Below are 10,000 nucleotides of genomic sequence, written 5' to 3' on the forward strand. Positions count from 1 at the left end.
AGAGAGAGAGAGAGAGAGAGAGAGAGAGAGAGAGAGAGAGAGAGAGAGAGAAAGAGTAAGAGATGGTTAATGGTTAAAGGCAAAATAAATGTGCTAGACATCTAAGGTCATGTAGCACTATAGTTAATGTTAGTGAAGGGTGGTTGGGTTAGTGATTAGTTGTTAAAGCTGGGTTAAGGGATTGGTGAGTGAATGGGTTAGGGTCGGATGAGGTAATGTAAAGGATTAGATCAAGTGAAGGATACATATGCGTTTGAGGAAGGAAACCAGGTTATCAAAGCAGAAAGTGTGAGGTACGGGCTGCTTCAAAACGTGAGCATGACAATAGAATATGTGGGACTGAAAGAGGAACATTACATAAGGGACATAAGGGTGGATCGGATTGTGACATTAGATAGGAGTTTGTTAGACGGGTGTGGCCAATGCGTAAACGGGCGAGAGCCGTCTCCCAACGTCTGTTCCGATGGAATGGAGCTGACCAGGAGGAGATTGACAGTTTTACAGTATGTAATTTATTAGTGTGTAGACTTGACCAAAAATATTGCCATCGATTATACAAGAAGGTCTTAAAGTGTGGGTAATAATCCGTGGCTGGGATATGTGAGAAACTTGGTTGGTTTGATGTGGACATAGCAGCGTAACGTGCTAGAGTATCTGCTTGTTCATTGCCGGGGATTCCAACATGGCTGGGTACCCAGCAAAATTTGATTGTTTTATGACGTGTGGACAGGTAGAACAACCAGTTCTGGATCTTACGAACAACTTTATGAGGGTTAATGAGTTACGGGAGTCAGTAAAAATTGTATAAGAGGAAGAGGGTAGTGAGTATATTTTAAGGCAAAAAGGAGAGCATACAGTTCTGTAGTAAGGACACTGTATTCAGGAGGGAGGGGGTATTTGAAAGTACGAGTTGGGAAGATTACTGCAAAACCAGCACCGGAGGTGGTTTTGGAGCCGTCAGTGTAGACGGGAATACTGGAGGAATGAGTGGAGGCATGGTCAAGGAAATGGGTGAGAAGGACAGTAGGAGGAATATTTGATTTTGGTGGGTCAGGGTAGACAGAGGAGCAAATATGGGGGCAAGGTATAAGCCATGGAGGGACTGAAATGGACAGAGAACGGGAGGAGTCGGAGATGGGGAAAAGGGGAATGGGAGAGGAGATTATCAATGCGAGTAGAGAAAGGAGTAGGTAAACGTGGAGAAGAAGCAAAGGTAGGAAGTAGGGATCGAGGGATAGTTAGTTTAGTGAGGGGAAGTTGGTGGAATCGAGCATAACATCGGAGAGAGAGGAGGGCACGGCGTCGAGAGAGAGATAATATGCCTGATTCAGTGTACAGGCTCTCAACTGGAGAGGAGCGGAAGGCACTTAGGGCTAAGCGAAGACCACAGTGGTGGATTGTATCAAGGTGAGCAAGGAGAGAAGTTGAGGCAGAGGAGTAGATATGGCATCCATAATCTAGAGTGGAGAGGATTAAGGTGACATGAAGATGAAGGAGAGTTTTTCGATCTGAGCCCCAGGATAAATGGGATAGGGTTTGTAAAATTCGGAGACGGCGACGAGCTTTTTCTTTGATGTAAAGAATATGGTCTCGCCAGGATAGTTTGGAGTCAAAAATGACGCCTAGGAATTTACCAGAGGAATGGTGTTGAAGTGGAGTGTCATATAAGAAGAGTGAAGGTAGAGGACCTACACGTGTGCGAGAGAAAAGAATGGAGAAAGATTTGGAGGTAGAAAAGCGGAAGCTATGGTTTGTGGCCCAGGAGGAAACTGATGATATTGTAGATTGAAGAAATTTGTAGAGATTTGGTATGGATGTGCCAGAGGCATAGATGGTTAAATCATCAACATAGAGTGATGACCGGGCTCCTGGTGGTAGAACTGAGGCAATGTCATTTACAGCAAGAAGGAATAAGGTGGTACTAAGCACACTGCCTTGTGGGACACCTTCAATTTGAGGAAAGAAAGATGATGTGGCAGAGGCAATTTTGACCTGGAAAGTGCGTTGGGAGAGGAAAGACTTTATGAAGACACTCATATTTCCACATATGCCTAGAGAGGACAATTGTTGGAGAATATGGTACCTCCATGTCGTATCATATGCTTTTTCTAGGTAAAAAAACATAGCTAGTACGGATTCATTGCGTGCAAATGCGGATGTAATATATGTCTCAAAATAAGCAAGGGGGTCAGCTGTGCTTCGGGCACGGCGAAAACCAAACTGGGAAGGTGAGATAAGATTGTGGGATTCAAGATACCACATTAAGCGGAAGTTAACCATTCGCTCTAGTAGTTTGCATAAGCAGCTAGCTAGTGCGATGGGGCGATAGTCTTGAGGGAGGGTACCCGATTTATTGGGTTTTAGGAAAGGGAGGATAAGAGCTTCTCGCCAATGAGAAGGAAAATTTCCTGATGTCCATATGTGGTTGTAAGTTGTTAATAGGAAGGATAATGAGGAAGATGGGAGTTGTCGGAGCATACGGTAGTGAATACCGTTAGGGCCTTCATGAGTGTTGCGGCACGATTTTAGGGCAGCATTGAGTTCAGAGGAAGAAAAGGGAGCATTATAGGACTCAGCAGAGGATAGGGTGAAGATAATGGGGGTACGTTCCCTGATGGTCTTAATGGATGAGAAGTGTGGAGAAAGGTGAGAGCCACTACTGACCTGGCTGAAATAGTCACCCAGTTCATTAGCGACTTCGGGAGGATCAGAGATGAGGGTATCTCGAATATGGAGGACGGGGGCTGGACGGGGGGGGGGGGGGGGGGGGATGTTTGCCTGATAGTTTATGGATCCGGCGCCAAACATATGAGATAGATGTAGAGGATGTAATTGAAGAAACATAATTTCGCCAGCTATTGGTTTTACTATTTCGGATTGTACGACGAAAACAGGCAGATGCTCTTTTAAAGAAGATAAGAGCTGATTGTTGATGAGGGGTACCTCGTTTGTAGCGGTAACTGTTCCAGGCTGCACGTTTTACACGGAGTGCTTTAGTGCAATCAGAATTCCACCATGGAACACATTTGGAGGTACAGGGTCTTGAGGTTCGAGGGATAGCTGTATGGGCAGCTCTTAGGACTGCAGTTATGAAAAATTGTATCATTTCTGATACGGATGAGAGGGATGATGGAGGGGTATGAATAGTAGAGAGTGAAGTGAAAGTATGCCAGTCAGCTCTATCAAAGCACCAGCGTGGGGAGTTGGGAAGTGGTACATATGAAGTTGGAGAAAGGAGAACTGGAAAGTGGTCGCTATTGGGAAAGTGGTCTAGAACTGACCAGTGGAAATCTAAATTAAGAGAAGGGGAGCATAGAGAGAGGTCAATGCATGAAAAAGACTGCGTGCGTGTATCAAAGTGTGTGGGGCGATCTGTATTTAGAATAATAAGATCAGATGTGGAGAGGAAGCGCTCTAGAGCTCGGCCACGGGTGTTGGTGATAGAATCACCCCAAAGAGTGTGGCGGCAGTTAAAATCACCTACTATGAGGAAAGGTGATTGAAGTTGGGAAATTAGGTTTTCAAAAGCAACTAAGTTAATGGGGTGGGAAGGGGAGAAGTAGACTGAAATCACTCTGATCCAGCGGCGAAGAAAGATACGAATAACTGTACAAGGGACAGTGGTTTGAAAGGGAGGTATGACATAAGGTGTTTTCTGGTTGATAAGTATAGACGAGACATAAGGGAGTGTGGGGAAGAAACAAAATGGTAATTGGGGATTGGTATTGGAGAATGTGTAAGAAAAGTTTCTTGGAGGCATATAATGGATGGGTTATAAGAGGAGAGGATATGTCGGAGGTCAGGTCTGTGAGAGGGGAAACCGCGAATGTTCCAATGAAGGATTGTTATACTTTCGTTGATTTAGTGGCAAAGATTGCAGTGCTTGGAGACTTTGAAGGGGAAGGTGCTAGAGGGTGGGATAAAGAATGAGGTTGGGGAGGTGATGTTGTATCAGGAGGGGTGTCGGGAGGTAGAGGGTCTGGGGAAGAGGGTATTTGTGACATGAGGGATTCACGTGTGTATCCAGGAGGGAATGGAAGGGATAGAGGGGATGGTGGGAGGGTTAATACAGGTAGGGGTGGAGTGGGGGGGGATGGGTTTTGTTGGGATGGGGTAGGAGGATTGGGTGTAGGGAGAATATGAGTAGGAGGAGGATGGATATCGGCAGTCACTTTGAGTGTGGAGGGAGCGGGAATCGTAGAATTTGAAGGTGGATGAGTATCAGTTTGGGATTCTATTATGTAGTTCTGGATATCTTCAAGAGTTTCTGTAATGGGGTTGGTTGTAGAGTTTTGTGAGATAAAGATTTTCTTGTGAGGGGGGGAAGATAAGTCTGGTGTCTGATAAATAGGGGCAAAGGAAGGTGGAGGTGATTGTGAGGAAGGGAAGAGGGGGTGGAACGTTTATTCTGTCTGCTGCGGGTAGTGCGGGGAGGGAGAGGGGAAGGTGTTGGGGCTGTAGTAGAGATTGGGGTGTCTGGATTTAGGATAGCAAAAGAATTTGATTGGGTAGAGATTGGCGTGTCTGGGTTAAGGATGGCAAAAGAGTTTGACTGGGGAAGGTAGGAGGTAGAAGAGGGGAATTTAGATGGAGAGGGGGTTGGGTTTAGGAGAGGGTGTAGGAGCTTGGGAGGTATGGGAATCGGCAGAGTGAGCAACATTACTGGAGTAGGGGGTAAGAGAAAAGCCTTGTCGACGAGCTTCCTGTCTGGCTTCACGTAGAGTACGTCCAAGTCTGAATCTGAGAGTTGCTACCTCAGACTCAAATTTGTAGGTGGGGCAGCCTCTTTAAAATACATCATGGGGGCCGCCACAGTTTGCACATGTGCGTGATTGTGCAGAGCAATTTGATCGAGTATGGCCAGGTTGGGAACATAGCGGGCATCTGGCTGTGGAATGGCAATGTTTGGCAGGATGTCCTAAATGACAACAATTTTGGCACTGACGAGGAGGAGTTTGGTATGGTCGGACAGGTAGGTATTCCCCACCTATGTAAACATTTAAGGGAAGGTCATGTCTACGGAAAGTAATTTTGGCAATGTTGATAAATTTCTTACGATTTCCTCTGGCAGGAATGGAGTAGCATTGTACATATGTTGCATCATAGTCTGTGAGACAAGCGAGTAAGTCCTCTCCACAATCTGACTATTCTTTGTCATGGATTGGGCAATCTGTTGGGGAGATAGAGACTGTTCCAGTGCAAGTATTGAGGGTTGGATGAGGTTCTGTAGGGATGGGATTACCACATAGATCAGTTAGTTTTGTTAATGCTATAGCTTCGTTTTCAGTTGTTACTGTGACGAGACGGGAGTGGTCGCGTCGGCTACGGAAAGAGACTTTGCCTACTTGTTTTTGGAGGCATTGTTGGAAGAGGAGGGTGTTTTGAGAGTAGGGAGCTGTGGGAGGGATCACGAAAATCGGTCCCATTTGGCTGGGCTAAATAGAGTATTTAGGATTCTTGTAGAGGTGGGGGTAGTAGAAGTGCGGGGACGTGTGGAGGAGGGAGTAGTGTTGAGGGGGGTAGTGTTACGGGGAGGTGGGCAATAAAGTTGTAAGGTAGTAATAAGGGGAGATGGGATGGTTGATGAAGAAGGTTGTGGTAGTAAAGGTGTTGAAGTTGAGCATGCTGGGAGAGTAGAAATGTCTCCTGGGGTTGGTTGTTGATTATGGTTGATACTGTACTAGTATGCATTGATGATGGGGGAGTTGTTGCAGTGTTCGGAGCCGTGGTCAAAGGGGAGCCGGGATTGGGGCTATTTGATAAAGGGGCAAGCCTCATTGCCCCTAAAAGTGGGGTTACATCTTCATTATTGGCCATCATAAGCCTGGAGTATATTGGGAAAAAAAACAGTCCACCCCTCAGGGTCCCCTTGAGGGGTAAGGGCCAGGTATGGCAGGGGAATACCGTGCCCATGGTTCCCTCAGGCCGTTCAGGACTGACACAAAGTCAGCCTTTCATCCTTTCAGCACGGCTCTCACACCTTAGGAGGTGGATAGTAGAAGGGATTGATGAAGAAACTGAAACGAAAAGTATAAGTGGGAAAAAAGACCATGCAAAATTAGTTGAGTCGATGGCCGAGTCCCAAGGTTGAGGAGTTCCCCATCATGGAGTCTCAGTCTCCGTCTCCTAAGCCCCCCCCACGACAACAACGGGCAAAGGATTGGGAGGGAAAGAGAAAGAGAGAAAGAGAGAAAGAGAAAGAGAAAAAGTGAGAAAGAGAAAGAGAGAGAGAGAAAGAGAAAGAAAGAGAGAGAAAGAGAAAGAAAGAGAAAAAAAGAGAAAGAAAGAGAAAGAGAAAGAGAAAGAGAAAGAGAAAGAGAAAGAGAAAGAGAAAGAGAAAGAGAAAGAGAAAGAGAAAGAGAAAGAGAAAAAGAGAAAGAAAGAGTAAGAAAGAGAAAGAAAGAGAAAGAAAGAGAGAGAGAGAGGGAGGGAGGGGGGGGGAGAGAGAGAGCGAGAATGAGTAAGTGAGTTAGTGTATGTGAATGTGTATGTGTGTGTGTGTTTCAACAGAACCAAGTTCTTTAGGAAAAGAAAACCCCAATTTGTAGCAGTCAACTTTATACTGGAAATTAACAATCAACAATATCACAGACATAAAACAGTCCAATATCAAATGTGGATATTCATCCAAATGCAACAAAACACTTAAATTATAACAAATAATCTTGAACTATACAACAAAAGAAATATAAATATCAGATTTCAATATTTGCTACGAACAGTTTGAATCAATATTTAAATGAAAAAGGAAATGATATTCTCAAATAAATAAATAAATAAATAAATAAATAAATAAATAAATAAATAAATATATATATATATATATATATATATATATATATATATATATACACACATATATATATTTAAATAGTCTTCACAAATATCAGGACATGTAGTAAAATAGTCTGATCTATTTAGAGCATATGTTTCACATATATACAAGCACTAGAAGTTAACTTGAGCTGTGATCTCCTGACTAATCCACTGCTATCTTTTTATGTATAATTCTAAAAAAAAGCAAGTCGTGCCTGCTACAAGTAATAAGCTTTTCCAAGCTTGACATATAGTAATGTCTCTGTGATAAGCATTAGAAGGAGGTCTTTTAATAAATGCAAGGTCTCACATGTACCATGCAAGTTATATCTGTGCTACTATACTACTCCTTTTCAAGCCCATTAAAAAATGATGGCAAGTTTTCCTCTAGACTTTTGGGTACACTACTAACAATTACTAAAATAGTTTCACATAAACAAGCTTTTTAAGGGCATGCTTTCTTAAATAGAGCATTGTTCAAAAGCATATAAAGATAAATTAAAAGAAAATATAGAGATCCTTGAAGAAAATGTCATTTAGATAAAAGATACGTAACGCTATGAGAATTACCATGCCACTGCAGCAAAATGACATTTTGCAACATATAATATCATTACAATTATTTTGAAAGGAACGTTTTTTTTTGTCTTACTCAGATGAATAAATAATCCAAGACATTATCCTCAGCTATGGGGAATTATATCAAAATATTTTAGATGTTAGATTTGTCTCTGCTTTTATAGAATACTATATTTAAACAACTCTGAACTCTTTTTAACCTTAGGCACTGGGTACATGCACTCTCCACTACTGTTTTGTTTTGTCAATTTTATTTGTACTTAGATAGCTTTATACATGCTTAGTCATCCACAAGGAGTCAAATAACAGGCCTAACAGTCCTCACCTGTTTACATGATTCCTTGTATTTTAAAGGATTCTATATAAAATATTATTATTATTATTAACCCACCGGCTTCAGGTAGTGTGGACATCTTGTAATGAGTGATGGAAACTTCTCAGATGATGAGGGGTGAGGGGTGGGGTGGAGGGGTGATGGGCATATCTTGTCATGGGACTTAAATTAACTCATTGAGCCTTAAGGAAGTGGCTTATTCATGAGCTCCAGCATTCCCCAAGGGTAGAGTTTACCAGCAAACGACCATGCCTGGGAGAGGGCTGTCTCCTGGGAGGACATTACATCCAGGAACTTATTCCTACCTGCTGTTACTGGTGATGTAGGGTGTGTTATAGAAAGCTGAATAATATGAAATGTACAATACTACACAAATAACACAATGGTATTTATTGCTACTGTTATTGCACAGTGTAAACTACCTCACAGAGAGGAGGCAATGAGTTTTGATACTGCACATGAGTGTTTGTGTGGGCCAGGCTTACAGGCCACACACCCAGGAGAATTGCCACTCAAGGAAGCCTAATGAAGTGAAGCACCTAACAAGTTAAATATTATTATTGTTATTGACATTATCATTATTTTAACATTATTAATAATACTAACAGTAATAACAATAAAAATCCTTCTTTAAGACATTTCTCATTAATTGTAAAATGTATCTGACTTGTAACAAGTGGCTAGAGGAAGTTACTGAATCTGAATTTAAACAAGATCAGCAGATTATATTAATCAGACCTAGTAAATGGCTCTGTCTTGACTAAGCACTTGTGAAGCCATCTATGTGTAAATAAAATTAGTAAACTGAAATTACAGTGGAGCAGGCATGCATACATCTGCTTCCAGCATTAATGGGTTAAAAGTGTTTCTTCTTACAACATTCAATAATTTATACTTCTTCTAATCTTTCATTCTGTTTGGTGCAAGCCAGACATTACTTTCTTTTGCTACTTTACTAGCAGATACTTTGCTTCAGCAAAGCCTACAGTGTAAATGTCTCAAGTAAAGGTATATTATTAGCAGTGAAATAACAATTTATGATATATGCATATACCATTCCTGCACCAGGAAATAACAACAAAAAAATTATGTAAAAGAAGAGAAAAAGTTACAGCTTAATATTAGCTTCAATTTCAATACTTACTTTTCTAATGAAAAAAATGAAATAATGTCTATGTAAAAGCCACAACTAACAAGCTAAATTTGATTGCTGTTGGAAGCTATATTACTATGAGAATGTACATATAACATTACAAATTTCTTAGGAAAATGGCCTTTTTCATATCAAATAGTGAAAGGCCCATCAATAGAAAGCTGAAAGAAGTAGAAAATTATCAATCAAAATATTACTGTTTCAGTTTTTTCTCTTATACAAACAAGTGAAATCACCTTCATCTGCATATTTTTGTGTTTTTAAGTGAAACATTCATGAGGTATTAGGTCCTCTCACAACCAATGATTTTTTACAAAATATTAAATTAACAATATCATTTAAATTTGAAGGAATGGTTTTTAAATCTTGAAATAAGAAGTTTAAAACTACTATTAAACTGATACAGTGTAATCATTTATAAAAGGGAGTGTTTGTACTAGTGAATGAGCTGACTCATTACCGTCCCTCTGAAGTTGCATGTAAACAACCATCTTCAATATTAAATATCAAATTTTATATCATACAATATGATAAATAAACTCTACAGAATATAGGATTTCTCTATATTCACAGTTAAACATGTAACAAATTAATAACAAACAGGTATAGGTATATACAGCCAAGCTCAATTTCATTGATGTCTGAGCACCCTTAAAGTTCTAAACATCATGGACACCAGTGAAAGTTTGGTGTAAACAGCTAAACAAGTGCATGTACCAATTCAGACTACCCTGAGTATTAAGTATGGAAGAAATAATGCATCCTATTTTATCTTTTACAAAGCATGTTTAAAACAAAACAGTAACATTTCAAGTGAGTAATGTTCATAAATAATAAATATTGCAACAATTTTCAGATTTCTGCACAACCATATTGTAAGCACAAATTAACTCATTAAGTAGAACCAAAATTTTAAAATAAACTTAGGTAATGACCTTTCAATATAAATATATATGTATCTGTATATATATATATATATATATATATATATATATATATATATATATATATATAAAAAATGTTTTACATATTTTTTTCTAAAGACATATTAAGGCACACATGCATGTACTCTGGTCTGCCACTGACTAAAAAATACTTTTCTAAATAAAAAAGATCTG

The 10,000-nt window shown here is 40.4% G+C and overlaps 1 protein-coding gene across 1 annotated transcript in view; it reads right to left on the reverse strand.

Annotated features, from left to right (window-relative positions):
* Nucleotides 1-6,541: 6,541 nt before the first annotated feature.
* LOC125030597 (mitochondrial fission process protein 1-like) overlaps nucleotides 6,542-10,000 on the reverse strand; it is a 4,205-nt gene continuing 746 nt past the window's right edge. Inside the window, exon 2 of the mRNA XM_047620732.1 lies at nucleotides 6,542-10,000. This exon is cut by the window's right edge and continues 454 nt beyond it. The gene's annotated coding sequence lies outside the window, so the exon portion shown is untranslated.

The sequence above is a fragment of the Penaeus chinensis genome, chromosome 11 (assembly GCF_019202785.1).
Source record: "Penaeus chinensis breed Huanghai No. 1 chromosome 11, ASM1920278v2, whole genome shotgun sequence".
NCBI lineage: Eukaryota > Metazoa > Arthropoda > Malacostraca > Decapoda > Penaeidae > Penaeus > Penaeus chinensis.